Source organism: Lonchura striata, chromosome 11, assembly GCF_050655825.1.
Source record: "Lonchura striata isolate lonStrDom1 chromosome 11, ASM5065582v1, whole genome shotgun sequence".
Lineage (NCBI taxonomy): Eukaryota > Metazoa > Chordata > Aves > Passeriformes > Estrildidae > Lonchura > Lonchura striata.
In genome coordinates, this window is record NC_140713.1 from 23,775,755 (window position 1) to 23,794,436 (window position 18,682).

The 18,682-nt window shown below is 47.5% G+C and overlaps 1 long non-coding RNA gene across 2 annotated transcripts in view; it reads left to right on the forward strand.

Moving 5' to 3' along the window:
• Nucleotides 1–18,682, forward strand: part of LOC146766449 (uncharacterized) — a 151,562-nt gene that overhangs the window by 29,367 nt on the left and 103,513 nt on the right. The window contains exon 2 of one of the 2 annotated variants that reach the window (XR_014958009.1): nucleotides 1,735–1,788. This is a non-coding gene — a long non-coding RNA (uncharacterized LOC146766449). Of the gene's footprint in view, nucleotides 1–1,734; nucleotides 8,647–18,682 lie in introns of those variants that run through there. The other variant, XR_014958010.1, reaches the window with a different exon arrangement.

The following is an 18,682-nucleotide window of genomic DNA, read 5'->3' on the forward strand; positions in this document are numbered from 1 at the left end:
GGGTCTCACTGAGCAGGACAGAAGGGAAGAATCCCCTCCTGTCCCCACCACTGTCCCCGTGCAGGAGGATTCCCTGTGCTCACCTCTTCCCAGAAGGGTTTTCCTCCCTGTCTGTGACTTGGACAAGGTTCAAACCAAGGGAAGTGGGGTTGGAATCCAGCTGTGCTCGGGATTAGCCCAGTCCAGGTGTTCTGGTGACATCTGCACACCTGGGCACTGCTGGCCCAGGCTTGGCCGAGTTCCCTCTGCAGCTCCAGGAGAGGATTCCCTGCTGTTGATGTGCTGGCCCTGCCATGGGGCAGGAATTGTTTCATGGAGCAGGAATTGTTTCATGGATCAGGAATATTTACCCCCCAGTCCTCCCCCTTTTTGGGCAGAGGACAGTCCAGGCCCGTTTCTCCAGCCTTGCTTTCATTAGTGCAGGGCTGCAGCTCATCAAGCCCCATAAATATTTCCATAAATATTTATATCCTGAGCATTCCTTGGAGCATTCCAAACCCTGGCCCCGATTTCACGGGGATGCTTTGTGTCCGTTTGTTGTGCAACAGCTTTGCCATGGATGCTGTGACAGGGAATTCCCGAATTCCCTGGTGGGCAGCAGGGCCAGGGAGGCACGTTCCCCTCTGGATGTGTTTGAGAGCCTGGCAGGAGCTGCCTCGGAGCTCCCTGAGGGGGTGTGGAGCAAAGATCAGCTGGGGATTCCCCCATGGATGCTCCGAGTCCCGAGGATTCACAGCTCTGCCAGCCCTGAACGCTCAGAAATCGGGAGCGGTTTCCAAAAAATCACGGATTTGTGATAAATGAAGGAACGGAGGGGGATTCGGGCTCGTTTCCCAAGAGCTGTGGTTCTGGGTGAGATCATGGAATGGGCTGGTGGGAATGGGGAGGGACCTTCAGACTCCTCCAGTGCCAGCCCTGCCGTGGCAGGGACACCTTCCACCATCCCAGGTGCTCCAAGCCCGTCCAACCTGGCCTGGGACATTCCAGGGATGTGTCCCCTCACTCCAGAGACAGGAAATGCCAAATTGGCTCTAATGGATAAGGATTTATTGGGATTTTAGTGGCATTTTGGATTTTGTTGCTTGCTGCTCTAATGAACCTGGTTGGTTGTTAAGCCATCAGTGCCAGTGGAGATCACTGGGAATGACAAGAATGGAATTACAGAATCATTTAGGTTGGAAAAGACCTTCAGGATCATTGAGGCCAAGCATGTCCTGAAGTTTTGGGTGTCTAACTGTTAATTTTATTTTTTCAACTGTGAAAATTAAAATAAAATGGTCTTTCCTGAAGGTTTTTCCAAAGCTTTGCGGAGTAAATGGGATGTGTGGCCATTCCTAATATTTATACTCCCAAAAAATTCCCTGATTTGGTGCCTGAAGGCATCAGCTGCTGGAGGAACCTGTCCATGTAACCTCCATATGAAAGGATTCCTTTGGGACTGTTCCATATTTTTCTTCCAAGCTTTTTATTTGTTAGAATAAACTATTTTTGGAGATGAAAAGGAGGCAGAATTATTAATAATTATTAACAATCATTAACTATTAACAATAATTCAAAATTATTACTATCAGAAATTCCTGGTGTAAAGAAAAACACAACCCCAAAGTCTCTACTACTTAATCAATAAATCTAAGTGTTGACAGCTTTAATAAATTATCTTTATTTTATTCAATTAGAAAATATCTTGATTTTAAATTTCAACAGAATATTAATTTTCCTTCTCTCTTTTTCCAGGCAGGATTATTGACTCCACACTGTGGGAATTCACCTCCGGAACACCTGCACCAGGTACTGCATTTATTTCATTGCATTTCTGTGCTGTTTTCCCATTGAATGCCATTTCCAAATGTTTTAATGCTGGAATTTTTGTGCCGTGCTCGCATTTGAATTTTACTTCTGGCGGTCTGGGCTCCATATTTTGCGCCCTGGCATCTCAGATTTGAATTGCAGGAAGAGGTGATGGAGCCTTGGAAACAGGGATATTGTGCAGAGTGGATTGAGATTCTGGAAGGCCTTGGAAAACCCAAGATTCCCTGTTGCTCCTGGATAATGTGGTGAGGGCCCTTGGAAACAGAGATATTGTTGTGCAGGTGAATCAAGGTTTGTGGAGGCCTTGGAAAACCTGGGAATTTTATTCCAGTTGTTCCCAAAACTCATGGTGAGGGTCCTTGGAAACAGGGATATTGTAGAGAGTGAATTGAGGGTTTCATGGAGGTCTTGGAAAATCCGTAATCTTTATTCCAGTTGTTCCCAAAGCTCATGGTAAGAGACCTTGGAAACAGGGATTTTGTTGTGCAGGGTGAATCAAGGTTCATGGAGGCCTTGGAAAATCCAGGAATTTTATTCCAGCTGTTCCCAAAGCCCATGGTGAGAGTTCTTGGGAACAGGGATATTTTACAGAGTGAATTGGAGGGTTCATGGAGGCCTTGGAAAACCTGGGAATTTTATTCCATTTGTTCCCAAAGCTCATAGTGAGGGTCTTTGAAAATGGGGATATTTTACAGAGTGAATGGAGGGGTTCATGGAGGCCTTGGAAAATCCGGGAATCTTTGTTCCAATTGTTCCCAAAGCTCATGGTGAGGAACCTTGGAAACAGGGATATTGTAGAGAGTGAATTGAGGGGTTCATGGAGGCCTTGGAAAACCTGGGAATTTTATTCCAGCTGTTCCCAAAGCTCATGGTGAGAGCACTTGGAAACAGGGATTTATTTTGTTGTGCAGAGGGACTCGAGGCTCATGGAGGCCTTGGAAAACCTGGGAATTTTATTCCATTTGTTCCCAAAACTCACGGTGAAACAGGGATTTTGTTGTGCAGAGGGACTCGAGGCTCATGGAGGCCTTGGAAAACCTGGGAATTCTATTCCACTTGTTCCCAAAGCTCATAGTGAGGGTCCTCGAAAATGGGGATATTGTACAGAGTGAATGGAGGGATTCATGGAGGCCTTGGAAAACCTGGGAATTTTATTCCAGCTGTTCCCAAAGCTCATGGTGAGAGCACTTGGAAACAGGGATTTATTTTGTTGTGCAGAGGGACTCGAGGCTCATGGAGGCCTTGGAAAACCTGGGAATTTTATTCCAGCTGTTCCCAAAGCTCATGGTGAGAGCACTTGGAAACAGGGATTTATTTTGTTGTGCAGAGGGACTCGAGGCTCATGGAGGCCTTGGAAAACCTGGGAATTTTATTCCATTTGTTCCCAAAACTCACGGTGAAACAGGGATTTTGTTGTGCAGAGGGACTCGAGGCTCATGGAGGCCTTGGAAAACCTGGGATCTCTGTCCTGGAGCACATGGTGAGGCTGGATGAGCACCCGGGCGTCTCCGCCGCTCGGGTTGTGCTCTCCCCGCGTAACTCAATCCTCTTCCCAGCTGTTCCCCATCCCAGCTGGAGGCTGTCGGGAGGAGCAGCCCCACGTGTGACCCGAGCCACCCCCGTGGCTGGAGCATCTGAAATCCTTTCCTGCTCCTGTCAGCCCGAGCCCCCCGCCCGTTTCATCACCTCGCAGCTCTGGCGTGTGCCGGCACCGCAGCGCCCGAGGCCGACCGGGAAACTTCTTGACCAATTTCTGGGATGGTTTTCAGATGGGGTTTTATTGGTTTATGAATTGTTACCTCCGTTTCCCCTGCAGAAGTAGACAGGGAATGAAGGCCAACTCTCCCTCTTTTCCCAACACCGGGAAGCCGATCCCGTGCATCGGCCCCGCTCCCATCACGTGCTCGCGCTGCGCGGATATTTTCCAATCCCAAACCCAGTGCTGTGCTTTGCTGGTGTGTTTTTTTTTGCTCCTTTGTTTATTCCCCAGCCGCCGGGGATGAGCGCAGAATCCCGCTGGCAGGAACATTTGTGGGAAATCGCATCACGTTGCACGTTTGCGCGAGGCCAAATCCACCAGAGAGCCCCCGGCGAGCGCTCGCGCGGCCACGGAGCAGATTCTGTTCCCATTACTCACCAGAGAGGCTCGCTGGATGTTTATAGCTGTTGGGTGGGCAAGAAAGTTGGGAAGAGCCAGGATTTGTCGGAGCCTTTGGTGGTTGAGGCTGGGTGGGAATGAGAGCAGCTGGCCTGGGCTGAGTAATGGGGTGGCACTGGTGGCCCCGAGTCGTGGTAACTCATTTCTGTCTGTGGTGACTGGGATTTGCCTGCTCAGCCTGCAGGAGTTGCTGGAAGGCTCCGAGTCACTTTTATGGATTGTTATGACTCGGCCTAAGAGCCGGATTTGCTGGGCGAAGGAGCCAAGAGTTCTTTGTTAGGGAAACGTGAGGACTTTGTTTAGCAGTTCCCACTTAGTGCCTGTGCTCCTGGAGAGCAATGGTTGGTCCCAAATTCTCTGCTCCCAGTGCCCTGCACTAATGGATAATTTTGTGTTTTCCTGCTTCTCTGCTTGGAAAACACTGCGAAGAGCAGCTGTGGCTTCAGTGCTCGGATTGGACTTCACAGCTGAGTAAAGCATCCCTTGATGGCTCTGTTTTCCTGCAGGGGAGGAGAAAGCCCCAATAAACTGTTCCAGTTGTGGTTCTGGAGACAAATGTGGGCTCTGATGGACACTTCTTAAATGGAGGTCAAGCAAAAGTTGCCTCATCCTTGAAGGATTTGCCTGACAAAGGTAGCTGGAATAAAGCCGGATGTTTTTCCGGAGGGCTGGCCGTGCATCTGAGGAGAACAATTAGTGTTTTACGGGCTGAAGCCACGCCAAAGGGATCCAAAACTGGCCGAGACATCTGAAATAAAAATATTCCTCATCAGGGAAGTTGGTGCTCGGGCTCGGTGAGCTTGGCCCGCTCTTGTTCCATCCCCTCATCGGTGACCCCAGGTCCTGATAAAATTCCCGCTCAGCCTTGGCCGGGAAGTGCAGGGTGGTGGTGATGGAGGAGCTGTGCTCTGGGAGCTTTGGAAAGCTCAGCCCTCGGGAATGAAACGGGCTGGGATGCAGCTGGAGCTGGGGTTGAGGCAGGGTGCTCCCGGTGGCACTGCCAAGGGAATAAATAAATCCTTTGGGAAGGGCAGGATGAGCTCCCAAAAAGTCAGTTGGGGTGCTGGGATGGGTGTGAAGAGAAGCCTCGTGTCCCTCATCAGACCAAGGGAGATTGGTCCTATTTTTCTTTTCCAAAGGATGTCAAAAATTAGAAGTTAGTATAAAAAAAAAAGGGAGCTAAAAAAAATAAGAGAGCAAGAGATGGAAAAGCTCTTAATCTACTGCATTTCTGAAGAAAAAACTGAAATAAATGGAGTGACTTGTTATTTATGCCCTGGGATCGTTTTGAAAGAGAAAACTTTGGAAACAAAAGGATAAGATAGAGTGAGAATCCGAGCTGGAAGCTAAACCTCAGCACTTTTTGCCTTGGCCACGGCCCAGCGTTTGTGATGGAAGTGCCACGGAGGATTTGCTGTCCCCTGCTGCTCCTCAAACCAGCCCCGCACAGGAGGGTGCTCAGCCAGCACCCTCATTTTAGGATTTTATGTACTTTTGGGGTTTTATGGAGCTGGGCGAGTGGGGGAATGGGATTGTTGGGGTGGTGCAGGAGGTCAGCACAGATGAGTTCATGGTCCCTTCAGGAATCACAGCTTTGTGAAGAAATGCACTTGAAAATCCTCTTGTATTGCAGAGGAAGGGATTGTTGTTCCTGGAGATTTGCAGGAGATTGAGGCCTGGAGCCACGAGGAGGTCCTGGTTGGCTGCAGTGTCCCACCACGAGGTGCTGGCTCCCGTGTCCCTGGTGTGGTCCTCAAGGGAGTGAAGTTCTTGGAGCTGATGATGCTCGTTGCTCTAACAATTTTTCTCTCATTAGACATCTCAAAATAATATTTAGAGGACAGACTGGTCAAGGAAAGCAGTTGATTTTTGGATTTTTTTAGGTGTCTATTTATTATGAATTTTTGGAGTTGAGGGTGGTTTGGTGCTTTGCTCTGGGAACTCTGAAATAAGCAATGACTTTTAAGGAAAAGGAAACTGTGTCTCCTTTTCCTTCCTTTCCTTTCAATCTGATTTATCTCCAGACATCTCCATAGGTACCATTCCATTTTTCATGCTCAGAGTTCCATCAGGACAGACATCTGAGACAGAGGGTAGTGATAGATCCCCTCACCTTAAACCCCATTTATTCGCTTCCCGAAATAAATAATTCAGGGAAAACAAATATTTGATTTTGTGTAGCAAAACCAGGGGTAAAAAAAATTATTTCCAGGTCAGCTGTGTGACTGGTGATCAGTTCTGTTCTAATCCTGTGCTGGGGGATTGATCCCAGTGATTCTGTGCTCCCTGAAATCCCATTTTTCCTCCAGGCTGCGCCGTGCCTGTCCTGCCTCTCAGTCCAATTGCATTTTGCTGCTTTAATCATAAACCTGAGCGAGTTTAATGGGCTGTGTTGTGCTGAATTGCTTCCAGACTGGAGCTGAGGTAAATAATGTTCTCCGTGTGATCCCATAGGGATGGGACTGAGGGATGATGAGGAGTCGTTGCCTCTCCTGTGGGTGCCGAGCTAGTGACTTGGGACGAGGAGTCTGGGGGTGTTCCACCTGGTTTTGTTGTTGTTTCAGCTGGAAAGGAACACCCCTGGTTGTCCCCTGGAGTGTAAACAATGCCCATCGTGGATTGGGGTTGTTGGGACTCATCTGCTCTGGCCTGCCTTAGCAGCAGAGCAGAGAGAAATCAGGTTCAGAGCCCTCAGAGCTGAGCAGATGTTCCAAGATCCCCGTGAAGCACAGCTGAGGGTGGGACTGGGAGGATGAATATCCCTCAGTGGGATGGGGATGAGCTCCTGAGTCCTGTGAGGAGCTCAGGAAGTTCTCAGGCTGCCCAAAGACGAAGGATTGGTGTTCCAGGGGTGCACTGTGGCCCTGGGGACACAGCTCTGCTGGCCTGGCAGCATCTCCAGGGTGTGGAAGTTGGGACAACTCCACACCCATCAGCTTCGAACCTCCAGGAGGGGTTTAAGCACAACATTTATTTGGCTGTGAAGCTTCTTTGGGGGCAAAGCAGTTCCTGGGGATGTTGTGGAAAACCAAACCTGGCAGAAGCGTTCCCGGAGTCGTCCTGAAAAACAAAAAAATGGCAAAGTCATTCCTGGGGGTGTCCTGAAAAAAACCAAGAATTAGCTGAGTGGATCTTGAGGATGTTCTGAAAAACCAAACTGGGGCTGAGTGGTTCCTGGGTTTGCCCTGAGCTGGCTGTGGCCACTGGGGTGGCAGTGCCAGCCTGCCACAGTGGTGATGCCCAATTCCAAATAACATCCAGCCCAGAAAGAGGAAAAAGCCCCCCAAAAGCAGCCAGGATGACTGGACTGATCAATTTTTTGGCCAGGTAGCACCAAGATTTGAGAAGCTTTCATGGCAATGGGAGGGAAATCAGCTGCTCTGGGGTGCAGAAAATCGAATCTGGAGGCTCAGCTCCCTGTGCCTCAGTGGGAACACTGCTGTCCTCGGAGGAGCCGTGCAGACGTTTCTTTTTATCCCAAATAAAGCAATTTTCTGCCTTCCTCCTGTTCATGTCTGCCTGTGCTTCCCCAGGAACCCCGCAGCAGCAGGAATGTGGCATCTGTCAGCACATGCTGCAGGAGAAGCACAGGAGCTGAGAGCGGGGCCTGACAGGAGGGGCTGAAATCAATGAAATAATTTCATTATTTACGTGCTGCTCCCTGAGCTGCAGGAGCAGGGAGGGTGTGAGGAACACCAGGATTTTGGGCTCAGGGGGCAGAGGAGGTGGCACAAATGCAGGTGAGGAGTGTGGCAGCCTGTGGTGGCACAAAGTGGAATTAGTAAAAGGAGCAGATTTCAGCAGGGTTTAGTCTGGGACAGCTTCAGCTCTGTGGGACTTGGGAGCTCTCCTACACCTGTTTGTTAATTTGCTTTTTTGGCCAAAACCCTTCTCCTGTCCCATCTGCTCCTGCTGCATCCTGAAGTGTTGGCACCTCTTGGAATCACAGATTGGAGGCCCTGGAGTGTCACTTGAATATCCAACTGGTTACTTTCCAGTGGATTTAATCCAATTTTTCTTTTTTTTTGGGCTTGTTTGTTTAAACTTTAAATACTGGGCTGAATCTGAATGAATTCTGTCTCCTGGAGGTTTTTATGCCATGTAAAATCTCCATCACGCTTGATTTATCCAATGCAGGTGCCACCAGCAAAAAAAAACCTTGCCCTGAATGGAGTCCTCCCTTGTAATGCTGAGTTTATTAATCAATTTGTTTAAACCTGAAATATTGGGCTAAATTTGAATAACTTTCCCAGGGATTCCTTTCAGGAGCAGAGGATGTGTTGGAACTCAAAATGTCCCTCAGACATTTTTAGATGTTCTGGGTCCAGGTCAGAAGCATTTGAGACCATGGCAGGCAGCTGGAAACAGCTGTGTTTTTAAATTTAAACCATGAAATAATTTACCAACCTTACAAGAAAAATAAAAAATCACAAAAGTTTAAATATTATAATAAAAAGTCACAAAGTAAAGAGTTTTTGAGTGCTGTACAGAGAGGTTTTAAGTCCTGCACAGGGGGGTTTTAGTTTTATACAGAAAAGTCAAAAGTTTTAAAATAAAAAAAAATTAAGCTTATCCTGTCTTCCCTTTTTCTTCTTCCTTACCTCCATGTTCTTAGTAATGTTAGCACTTACAAATTAGTTTAAAATAAAAAAATTACCACTTAATATAAATAATAAGCATTAGAAAAAACCTATAAACATTTAACACATAATGTACCATACGAAAAATAACAACAACCCTAAGCAGAGAAAGGAAAAAAAAAAATAGTCAAAAAAAAGTCAAAAATGTGTGTGCCTTTACCTAAGCTACTAAACAAACCACAGCAACCCAAAAAGATAACTTACAATAAACTACCTTAAAACCAAACAACAAAAAACTGCTAAGCTTTTTTTTTTTTTTTAAAAACCACAAATTAAAAAATAAGTTTTTCCACCACACAAAGCCACCCACAACCTAGAATAAACTCCAGCAAGGCTGGTTTGTGCTGAGCCTACAGAACAGTGCCCTCTCGTGTGCTGGGAGCTGCAATCCTCCCAGACTCAGCTTTGGAGTGTGCCTGAGGAATTCAGCCTGGCCTGTGCGCTCAGGTCGTTATTTGAATTTTCTCCTCTCTGTGGCACGACAGCCCTAAAAGGCTTTTGTGACTGAGATTTGAAATTATGTAAATGAATGAGGGTTTTTTTTATACTTTATAGTTCAATACACTGTTGTTTTTTGTTTTGTTTTGTTTTTAATTCTACTAGGGAAAGAGTTTAACAGCTTTATTTTATTTTGATGATGAAGCTGGCAGAGGTTGCTCTGTCTGGCAGCAGCTGAGCTCAGGTTTCAGGTGTAGATCCCAATTTCACAATGAACCCAAAAGAGAAAGCCCAACATTCATATTTGCATTTCTGGGTGGTTTTGGTTTGGTTTTTCCCATCGTTGTTTGTCTCTGCAGTGGGACTGAAGTGCTTGGTGAGGTTCAAATCCTTGTTTAGCCAGGGATTTTGTAGATTCCAAACCTGGAGCTTCTCTGCTGTGCTGTTCCTCCCAGTCCAGCCCAGTTGCTCCATCATTTCACTGGCTGGGGATAATAAAAATCACATTCCTGCTCTCCTGGGATCACTGAGCTCCAGGATCACCCCTTCCAACCCTGCAGCCTGAGGCAGTGCTGGTCCTCGTGGTGCTCTCCCCATTTATTCTCATGTTTTGCTCTTGGCTACCCCTTGCACGATCTAAATTTGGGATTTATCTGGGTGAAGTTATCCAGTCTGGAGTTTCATCTGCTCTGTGGACAGATGTTATTTTATATCTGGGTAAATATGGAGAAATCAGCTTCGTTCCAGGCCCATATGTGAAATAAAAATGCTGCAGTGCTTTTAGGCTGGTCCTATAATAAACAGACCTACAAATTAATATTCTTTGGGATTGTGGCGGAACCTGTGCTGGGAATTAACTTGATTTGGGGGTGTGTTTTCTGAGCAGATTTAAAAAGAATTACTCTGGTAAAACTTAGACTTTTGATGAGCTTTATCAGGCTGCTTTGCCCATGCCTCCTCTGCTTCAGGAGAGCGATTTTTGCCTGATTTTCCCTGTGATGTGGGAGTGTTTTCCAGCAGGGTGGATGCAGTCTGTTCAAGAAGCAGCCAGTGCGGGCCCTGCTCCTGCTGGGTGTGTTTGCCTGGTTTTTAGGAAGGGGGATGTGTTTGGATGGAGGATTTCCATCTTGCACTCGGGCTCCCTTTGCGCTGGCTCCAAGGGCTGAGATCCCGCGTTTGGATCCAGCCAAGGGATGTCAGGAGGGGACTGGAGTTGCATAAACCAGAGATGCTGTCTATGTGCATGAGCTTGGAGCCGGGTCCTGCCCGACATCTGTAGGATCTTGCTGTCAAGGCTTGGCCTAGATGGCCTTTAATGTCCCTCCCAACCCCAATTATCCCAAATTTCTGTGGGATCCGGGTTGTCCTCGGTGGCATTTCTCTATGGTTGGTCCTGTTTTGCTTCCAGCACTATTCCTGAGCAGTTCCTGGCTGTGAGGATGGAGATTCCAGAGTGAACCTCATGGAGGCTCCTCTGCTCACAGCCCCAGCGGGGTGGGGGAAGCAACCAAACCTTTTTTGGTTCTTGGCCAGGATTAGTGGGACAATGGGAATTCCCATCCCAAGGGCTGGGTCCCTCCAACCCAAAGCAACCTGTGGAAGCTCTGGCCTTGCAGAGGAGCTGAATCCAAACCAGCTCTGGGAAATTTGCAGGGTTTTCCCAGAGAGTGGCTGTGGGTGGGGTTGGAACACCAGCTGGCTTGGGGAATCTGGGTCAGGAGGGGCAAATGGACCAGGAAAAATCCCTGGGAATGCTGGTGCCGTGCACCAGGATGATGCTGAGAAAACAAGAGGCTGCTCAGGCAGAGGGTTGGATTTAACCTGGGAGGGAATTTTCCTTCTGTTCCTGCTCAGGTCAGGGAAAATGACATTGAACATTTTTCAGTTTGAGTCAAGTAGCTTCCCGTTTTTCTCTTGGAAGGCAGGCAGGAAGATCCTGGGCATTGGCAAACCTGGGTGGGAAGGGCTGGTGCTGCACTCCTGCTTCTCTTGTTAGCTGATTACAAAAGTCTTTGCTCTGAGCTTGGTGCTGACTCCAGGGTGGAAAGGCAGCACTAATCCCACTGTCCCGACCAAGGGAGATGCCAAATTTGGGATATTCTGTTCGGGGAAGCCCAGCTGATGCCACGGGGTGCAGGACTGGGCTGTGGTGGTCCATGCTGGGCTGGGCTGGCCCAGCAGCTGCTGAGGCCTCAGAGCTCTGAATTTCTCACCTCAATTTCTTGTGACACCAGAATTATCTCCCTGACATTGTGCCTGCACGCAAAGGCTGCACCAGCAATTCCATGTTCTTATAATCCCCCTGCTCGGATAAAAATCAGATGGGAACAAATGTGCTGCACATGAGGACTAAAGACTTTTATTACAGTATCTTTTTAATTATCAAGGTGGGGAATCACGTTTTACAAAGTCCAGTAAATTGAATTTTATTATGGTTTGTGTGAGGACTTATTTAATAGCAGACTACATGAGATGCTGACACAATTCCTCTTTCTTTCTGGAGGTTTATTTGTTGCTTGTTGAACTCTGGGAAAACGAGCTGGGACTGGAAGCAGAGGGTTGCAGATCTAATCCAAGGGATGGTTCACGTTCATGGTTTAGATTAGCTCCGTTGAATTCCAGATTGTGTGCACTTGGAGCAGCTGGGAAACCCAGACCAGGCAGTTGGGCTTTATTAGGAAAGAGCTCCTGCTCTTTTCAATCGGTGCTTTGGGAAGTCTCAAATCCTGAATTATGGCTGTTTGTTTTGGAAGGAGCTCCAGTTCTGCTCTCTGCTCCTTGGTGTTGGAATTTGGGGCTTCTGTGGAGCCTCCTGCCCGGGGCAGGTGTGGAGAGGGGATGGATTTGGTTTCCTAAGCTGGGAATTGCTGGGTTATCCATGGAATCATGGAAAGGTTTGTGTTGGAAGGGACCTTAAAGCTCGTCCAGTTCCACCTTCTGCTGTCCCAGGCTGCTCCAAGCCCTGTCCAACCTGGCCTGGGACACTTCCAGGGATCCAGGACAGCCCCAGCTGCTCTGGGAATTCCATCCCAGCTTCTCCCCACCTTCCCAGGGAAGTTTTCCTTCCCAGCATCCCACCTAACCCTACTCTGGTGGAAATCCCAGTGTTCTGTGGGTTTGTGCTTTGTTGGGAATTTTTTCATTAACACCGAGGTTCGTTCACCATGTATTCAGCTCTGGGTGGTGAAAAGTTCCCCTCTTGGATTTTGGATTTATTATTTGGATTTATTTGGTTGTCCTCCCTGTTTCTGACAGTTTGCAGTCCCTGGGAGGGTCAGTCTATACAAAAACCCCTTTCAGTCCTGGATGCTGCTGCAAGCAAAAGTTATTTTGGATATTCTGCGTGTTGAGGAAATGCCAGTTTGAGGGAATTGCACATGGATCCCCTTTCCCAAATTTGTGCTTGGAAATGCAACAGACAAAACTGATCCCTGAGCTGAGTAAATGGGCTGCAACTTGCACACTGAACTTCCAACATGATCAGGTTTATATTCCCATTTTAACTCCTCAGAAAGCTTTTGGAAATGAAAATCAATCCTATAAACCCACAGAAGACCTTTCTGGCCCCATGGCTACAGCGAGCAAAGACGTTTAAGAGATGATTTTCATATGCATGGAGTCATCTTAGAATTCTGGAAGGGAACAGTTTGTCTGGGATTCATAATAAATTATTCATCCTTTTATTACCATAATAATCGCTTTTTATGGTTACCCAAGTGAATGTTATTATGAAAGCATAGAAAAATCTATTAATTATTTTCCAGGTTTTTATAGTATTTCTTTTTTTTTTTCTCTATTTTTTTTCCCATTCTGGGAGTTATTTTGATGTTATCAGAAATCAAAGTTATTTTTTTCCAGAGATAAAAGTCTCTCAGCACACTTGTTTTGTATATCAGAGCTGGAAGAACATGAGATCAACTTATCCAGAGAAAATGCCAGTCTGGAGGTATCTTCCCTGCTTTTTGGTCCCTACGGATCCCAGGGTGTTTCCTTTAACCTTGTGTAGGTACATAATTTACTTATAAAAAAATCACAAACATGGGGTGGGGTCTTAAAAATAAGAAATGCTGCCTTGTGCCAGGAACAACTGGAAACAGCCTGGAATGGAGGATTTTCCCCCTTTAATAGGTGGAGGGTTTAGTGCTGATTAATAGGAGCCTCCAGGGCCTAAATTTGTCCAAAGTTTAACAGGGATTTGTGATGAATTTGTAAATTCTTGTTCACAAACTGGTTGTTGGAGGGGTGGACATTTGTTGGTTGGTTTTTCCCCAAATAAATGATTCCTGTGTGGATCAGCAGGTCTCAGTTATATTTATTTCCATGGTTTTGACCAGCCTGGTCTGTGGAAGCTCAGCAGGGCTTGGAATGAGGGGAGGTTTAAGGTCCTTTCCAACCCAAAGCACTCCAGGATCTTCTGGAAGTTTCCCCGAGAGCATGGACTGGGTTGTTTCTATGGGGTTTGTAATAATTCTGGCTTTGGAGGGAAAAGTTTTGTGGATTGTTGTCAAACCAGGATATTTGGTGGTGCTAGAGGCTGAGGGAGTGTGAAAAGGACAGATGAATCTTGATTTTTGTGTCTCTTTTGATGGGCTGGGTCACATGTAATGCAAAGTTCAAGCTTGCCTGTGATGCTCTTTGGGTCTGCAAGTGATGTTCAGCACTGAACATTAGGGAATCTTGGAATAACCGAGGGAAAAGCTTGGAATTCTTCGGTGAGATCAGCTCTGTTGGTCAGGGTATGGTTCTGATAACGCCAAGGTCGTGGTTCAGCGCCTGGGTGAGCCTCACTTAAGAGTTGGACTTGACCCCTTCGCACTCAGAATATCCTGTGACCTGGAAATAAAGTGGGAACCAGTAACACTTCCAGAGCTTCCAAAGCGCTTCAAGAAAATCAGTTTTGCATGTTGGAGCTCCTGAGGGAATCCTGCTGGACATGTCCACGTGGTTCTCGTGTGATCCCACACGTGAGGGAGTTTTGAGCGGGGGATGATGATAAAAGCCCAGCATGGCTGGGAGGCTGATCCTGGCTCATCCCACGTCCCTGATTTCCTGCTTGTGACCCCAGGTGGGTCCGAGAGGAGAGGGTTCAGCAGCAGAATTCAGAACATTCCTAAGCTGAGGCACGGGCCTGACCCTGTGGAGCAGCATCCCGGCCTGGGCACCTCAGGAGAAATGTTCTCCAGGAAACCTTATCTTTGGAGCTGGCTTTGTTCCGAGCATCCATTTGGCCTCTGGGTGCTGGAAGGGTTGGAGAAGTGTCCCTTTTTGGGGCCTGGGGTCCCTTTTTGGGGCCTGGGGTCCCCTTTTGGGACCTGTGCGGGGCCCAGCCCAGTGCACACCCTTCCCATGGTGTTCAAACCCTTCCTACACCCAGAAAATCCTGGATAAGTGCACTCCAGGATGTTTTATGGTGCTTCCCTCATGGTCCTGCTTCATCCACAGACCAGCAGATCCAGTAGCCCTTTGGCCACCTGGTTTTGGTGTTGGCTTCTTGTCAACTGGGACGTGGCACTGGGAGAAGCTGCTGGGAGCTGAATTCTTCCCTGCCAAATGCCAAGGAGCTGCTTCTCCAATTTTTTTTCCTGCTCTGAGTTTATTATATTAATAGAGAAGAAGTGCTTAAAGCCCTCAGTGGTTGCTCAATGTAGCCTTTGGCACCACACACAGCAGTGGTGGAAAAAAAGCAAACAGAAGTGTGAAGAGCCCGACAAAACACATGGAAAATATCTTGTATTATATAAATAGGCTCAATGCCTGTGCTTCAAGTGCTGCCTCTCATTTGAGTAAATTCCTCCCACCAAGGAGGCAGAAAAATCAGAAATTCAGAGGCAGGAGCAATGAAAGGGGGGGGAGCAGTTGGGTATTTTGGAGGTGTTTTGCCCACAGTGGGTTTTTAGAGTGGTTGGAAGGAGTGTAAAGGAAGGTGCAATGGTTTGAGGGTTCTTTCTGAGAACACACAACAAAAGAGGTGCTTGAACAGGAAAATCACCACTCTGGGTTGTCAGATGTTGGGGGTGTTGCAGAGTCAGGCTGGGACCATGAGTTCCACAGCTTGACACTGAGATAAGAGCTAAATGAGGTTACAAAACCCAAAATCTCCAAAAATAAAATGCCAAACAACAGCCAAAAAAACCAAAACAAAACAAAAAACCAACAAAAATCCTAAACAACATCCAGGAGTAGAAATCCCAAGGTAATTGGAATGGGAATGTTTTAGCTGTGAACATAGTGCTGCTGGGTTAACGGTTGGATTTCATGTTCTGAGAGATCTTTTCCAGCACTGAGGATTCCAATCACACAAGATGGACACGGGGATTTATAACTGAGTAGAAATTATTTGGTTGTTTTTTTTTTTTTTTTTTTTGCTGTCATAATTTGAGGGAGTTCCTCTCCATGTGCTGGTGGTGCACAGCTGAGGATGCTGTCCAGGAGATCTGGTGGCACCTCTGGTATTTCCAGGTAATTTCAGGAAAATTACCTTTGTAATTCTTTCTGTGATGCAGGGTTTTGGGGAAGAAGAACCCTGTGGGCTCTCAATGCAACCTCCCCTCTCCATCCTCCAAGGAACATCCTGCCTCTTATCCACCCCCTCTTCTCCATTCTCTGCTTCCATCATCTTTCATCTGCCCCTAATTAACTTTTCCAATTCTGCTGAGCGTACAACGTCCCAAGATTAACCTAAGAGAGAGTGCAAGCTTCCCAGAGAATTGAAAATCAATTTCTCTGTCTTTGTCTACCTGTCAAGGATTGAGTGCCAAGGCTGGAATTCATCCTCTGGTAGCTGATGGTATCGTGTCCACCTAAATCACCTTTTTAGCAGTGCTTGAGATGTGTTAGGCTGAATTCCCTGGCTGCCATCCTGTTCTTGGTGGGATAGGGAAGAAGAGGAGTTGGAGTCAGCACTGACTGCTCCATGTCTGGCAAAAATCTGGTTGTGGAGCAAGAGGGAAATGCTGGCTGGTCAAAATTCCTGGGTGTCCTCATCCCTGACAACAGCTGAGCTCTGCTGTTTATAAAAAGGATTGAGGGCCTTAAGTTGGGCTTAGTCAGCTGCTGATCCCTGGGAACGAGGAAAGGGGGGTGTTGTTTCTCCATCTAATCACTTGCAGGCTTGTGATTACAACATTTAATGATGATGGCCGAGGTCAGTTTTTAATTAGCTGAGCCACATGATGGGCTCTCGCCGTGCCAGCAAAGCCTTTCCTCATTGATGTCTGGCGTGATGTTCCAGAAGAGCAGCTGTGCCAGTGAAATCCTGGATTTATGGGTTAAATCACGCTGTGTATTTCCCAATCCCGAGCTGTTTTGCTCTGATCTGGATGGGACACGGTGGGTCCAGATTGCAGCGTGCAGCAAGTCCCTGTCTTTGTTCAACATGTTGAGGAGTGAGCAACAAATAGGAAAAATAATACTCCAGAAGTCTTGAGAAGTTGGCAGACGCGGCTGTTACCAGGACTCACATGATGCCGTGGCCCGGTGGAACCGAGCTGTTGCCGATTGAATCACATGTTTTTGTCCTGGTAACAACCAATAACACCCCGCTCCTTCCCAAAAATCCTAAATATAGTCCCGAGAACCTCCAACCAGGGGGGATTGGCACGGGGCTGTGCCTTTTCCACAAGCCCGGCGTGCTGGCCGGGACCCAGCGGGGCCGTGCCAGGAGCAGATGGCAGAGCAGGCTGCACATTCCTGAGTCCCTCAGCCTCTCCTCTCCCCGGCCCTGCGAGGAGGGATGGATGGATGGATTCACGCATGGCTTCGCCTCCAGCACGGCTGGAAAGGTGTTGGAAAGGGATGACTTGGGTTTTCCTGGCCCACACGTGGATGATAACAATCCCCCCAACTCCCTCCCTGCCGTGGGATGGGGTGGAGGAGATGATTCCCTCAGGGATGAGCCAGCCCCTTCCTTCCAGGCTGAACGCACACATTTGTTTGCCTGAACGTACATCTCGACAGGCTCCGTGCACGCTCTGCCCTTGACCCTGCTTGCATGTGAGTTATAAAATTTTCCATTGATTTCCTGGAGGTCTGGAGCTTTCAGGCGAGGCTGGGTCCCTTTGAGCCATCCAGGTCTGGAGTGTGTTTAGGGGATGAGGTTTAGCCAAGTCTGAGGTCGCTCAGAGCTCCACACGTGAGCACAGCTTTCCTTATCGTGCTGCTCTGCCGAGCCAGGGACGCATCCCTGGGCTGCTGCTCCTCACCCTGAGGTGAATTCTGGGGGGTTTCATCTCCCCTCAAAGGCTGGGGCTGGTCCCTGGGGAAGGCAGAGCTTCCAACCTGGTGCATTGTTCATGAATTCATCCAATTTGGCTCTCAGACATCACCACTGGGATTATTTTTTAAGTTTCCCTCTAACGTCACTGTCAAATTATGGTTCCTTGTTTTATCTTTACCTCATTTTTGTAATCAGGTTTAGCCCAGTTTGTGATTTTTCCCCCTCAGTTTTGTCCCCAGGTTTAGCCCAGTTTGTATTTTTCCCTCACTTTTGTAATTTGGTTTAGCCCAGTTTGTGAATTTTTCCCCTCACTTTTGTCACCAGGCTTAGCCCAGTTTGTGAAAATTTTCCCCCTCAGTTTTGTCACCAGGCTGAGCCCAGTTTGTATTTTTCCCTCACTTTTGTAATTGGGTTTAGCCCAGTTTGTGAATTTTCCCCCTCACTTTTGTCACCAGGCTTAGCCCAGTTTGTATTTTTCCCTCACTTTTGCAATCAGGTTTAGCCCAGTTTGTGAATTTTTCCCCTCAGTTTTGTCCCCAGATTTAGCCCAGTTTGTGATTTTCCCCCTCACTTTTGTCACCAGGCTTAGCCCAGTTTGTATTTTTCCCTCACTTTTGCAATCAGGTTTAGCCCAGTTTGTGAATTTTCCCCCTCAGTTTTGTCCCCAGGTTTAGCCCAGTTTGTGATTTTTTCCCCTCACTTTTGCAATCAGGTTTAGCCCAGTTTGTATTTTTCCCTCACTTTTGCAATCAGGTTTAGCCCAGTTTGTATTTTTCCCTCACTTTTGCAATCAGGTTTAGCCCAGTTTGTGAATTTTCCCCCTCAGTTTTGTCCCCAGGTTTAGCCCAGTTTGTGATTTTCCCCCTCACTTTTGTCACCAGGCTTAGCCCAGTTTGTATTTTTCCCTCACTTTTGTAATCGGGTTTAGTCTAGTTTGTGGATTTTCCCCCTCAGTTTTGTCCCCAGGTTTAGCCCAGTTTATTTTCTCCCTTCCCTGATTCCACCAGGAATCTCCAGCCCTGACCTCAGGCACTTTCCTGCTCCAAAGAGAAAAGAAGGAATCTCCTAGAAACCTTTTTGCTCCCCACTCTGACCAGTTCCTGACACCCACAGGTCCCATTCCAGAGGAGATGTGCTGAGTGAACTCTCTCCAGTTCCCTCACATTTAACTTCGAGCCGTGCACAACACCCAAGATTCCCAGTAAGAAAAAATTGGAATGTGTGAAAGTTGGTCCCACATCTCTGTTCATTCCATAGTTGAGGGTTTTTCTGCTGAAGTTTTGGTTTATGCAGAGCTGAGTTAAACTAAGGCTGGGTTTTGCCTCAAGGATTAACGTTGTGTTTTAGGATGTTGAGCAATGTTTTGTCCTCTGAGCCTGACCTGGAATTGTAGTTCTGAGCGAGGTTGGAGGGAAGAGCTGT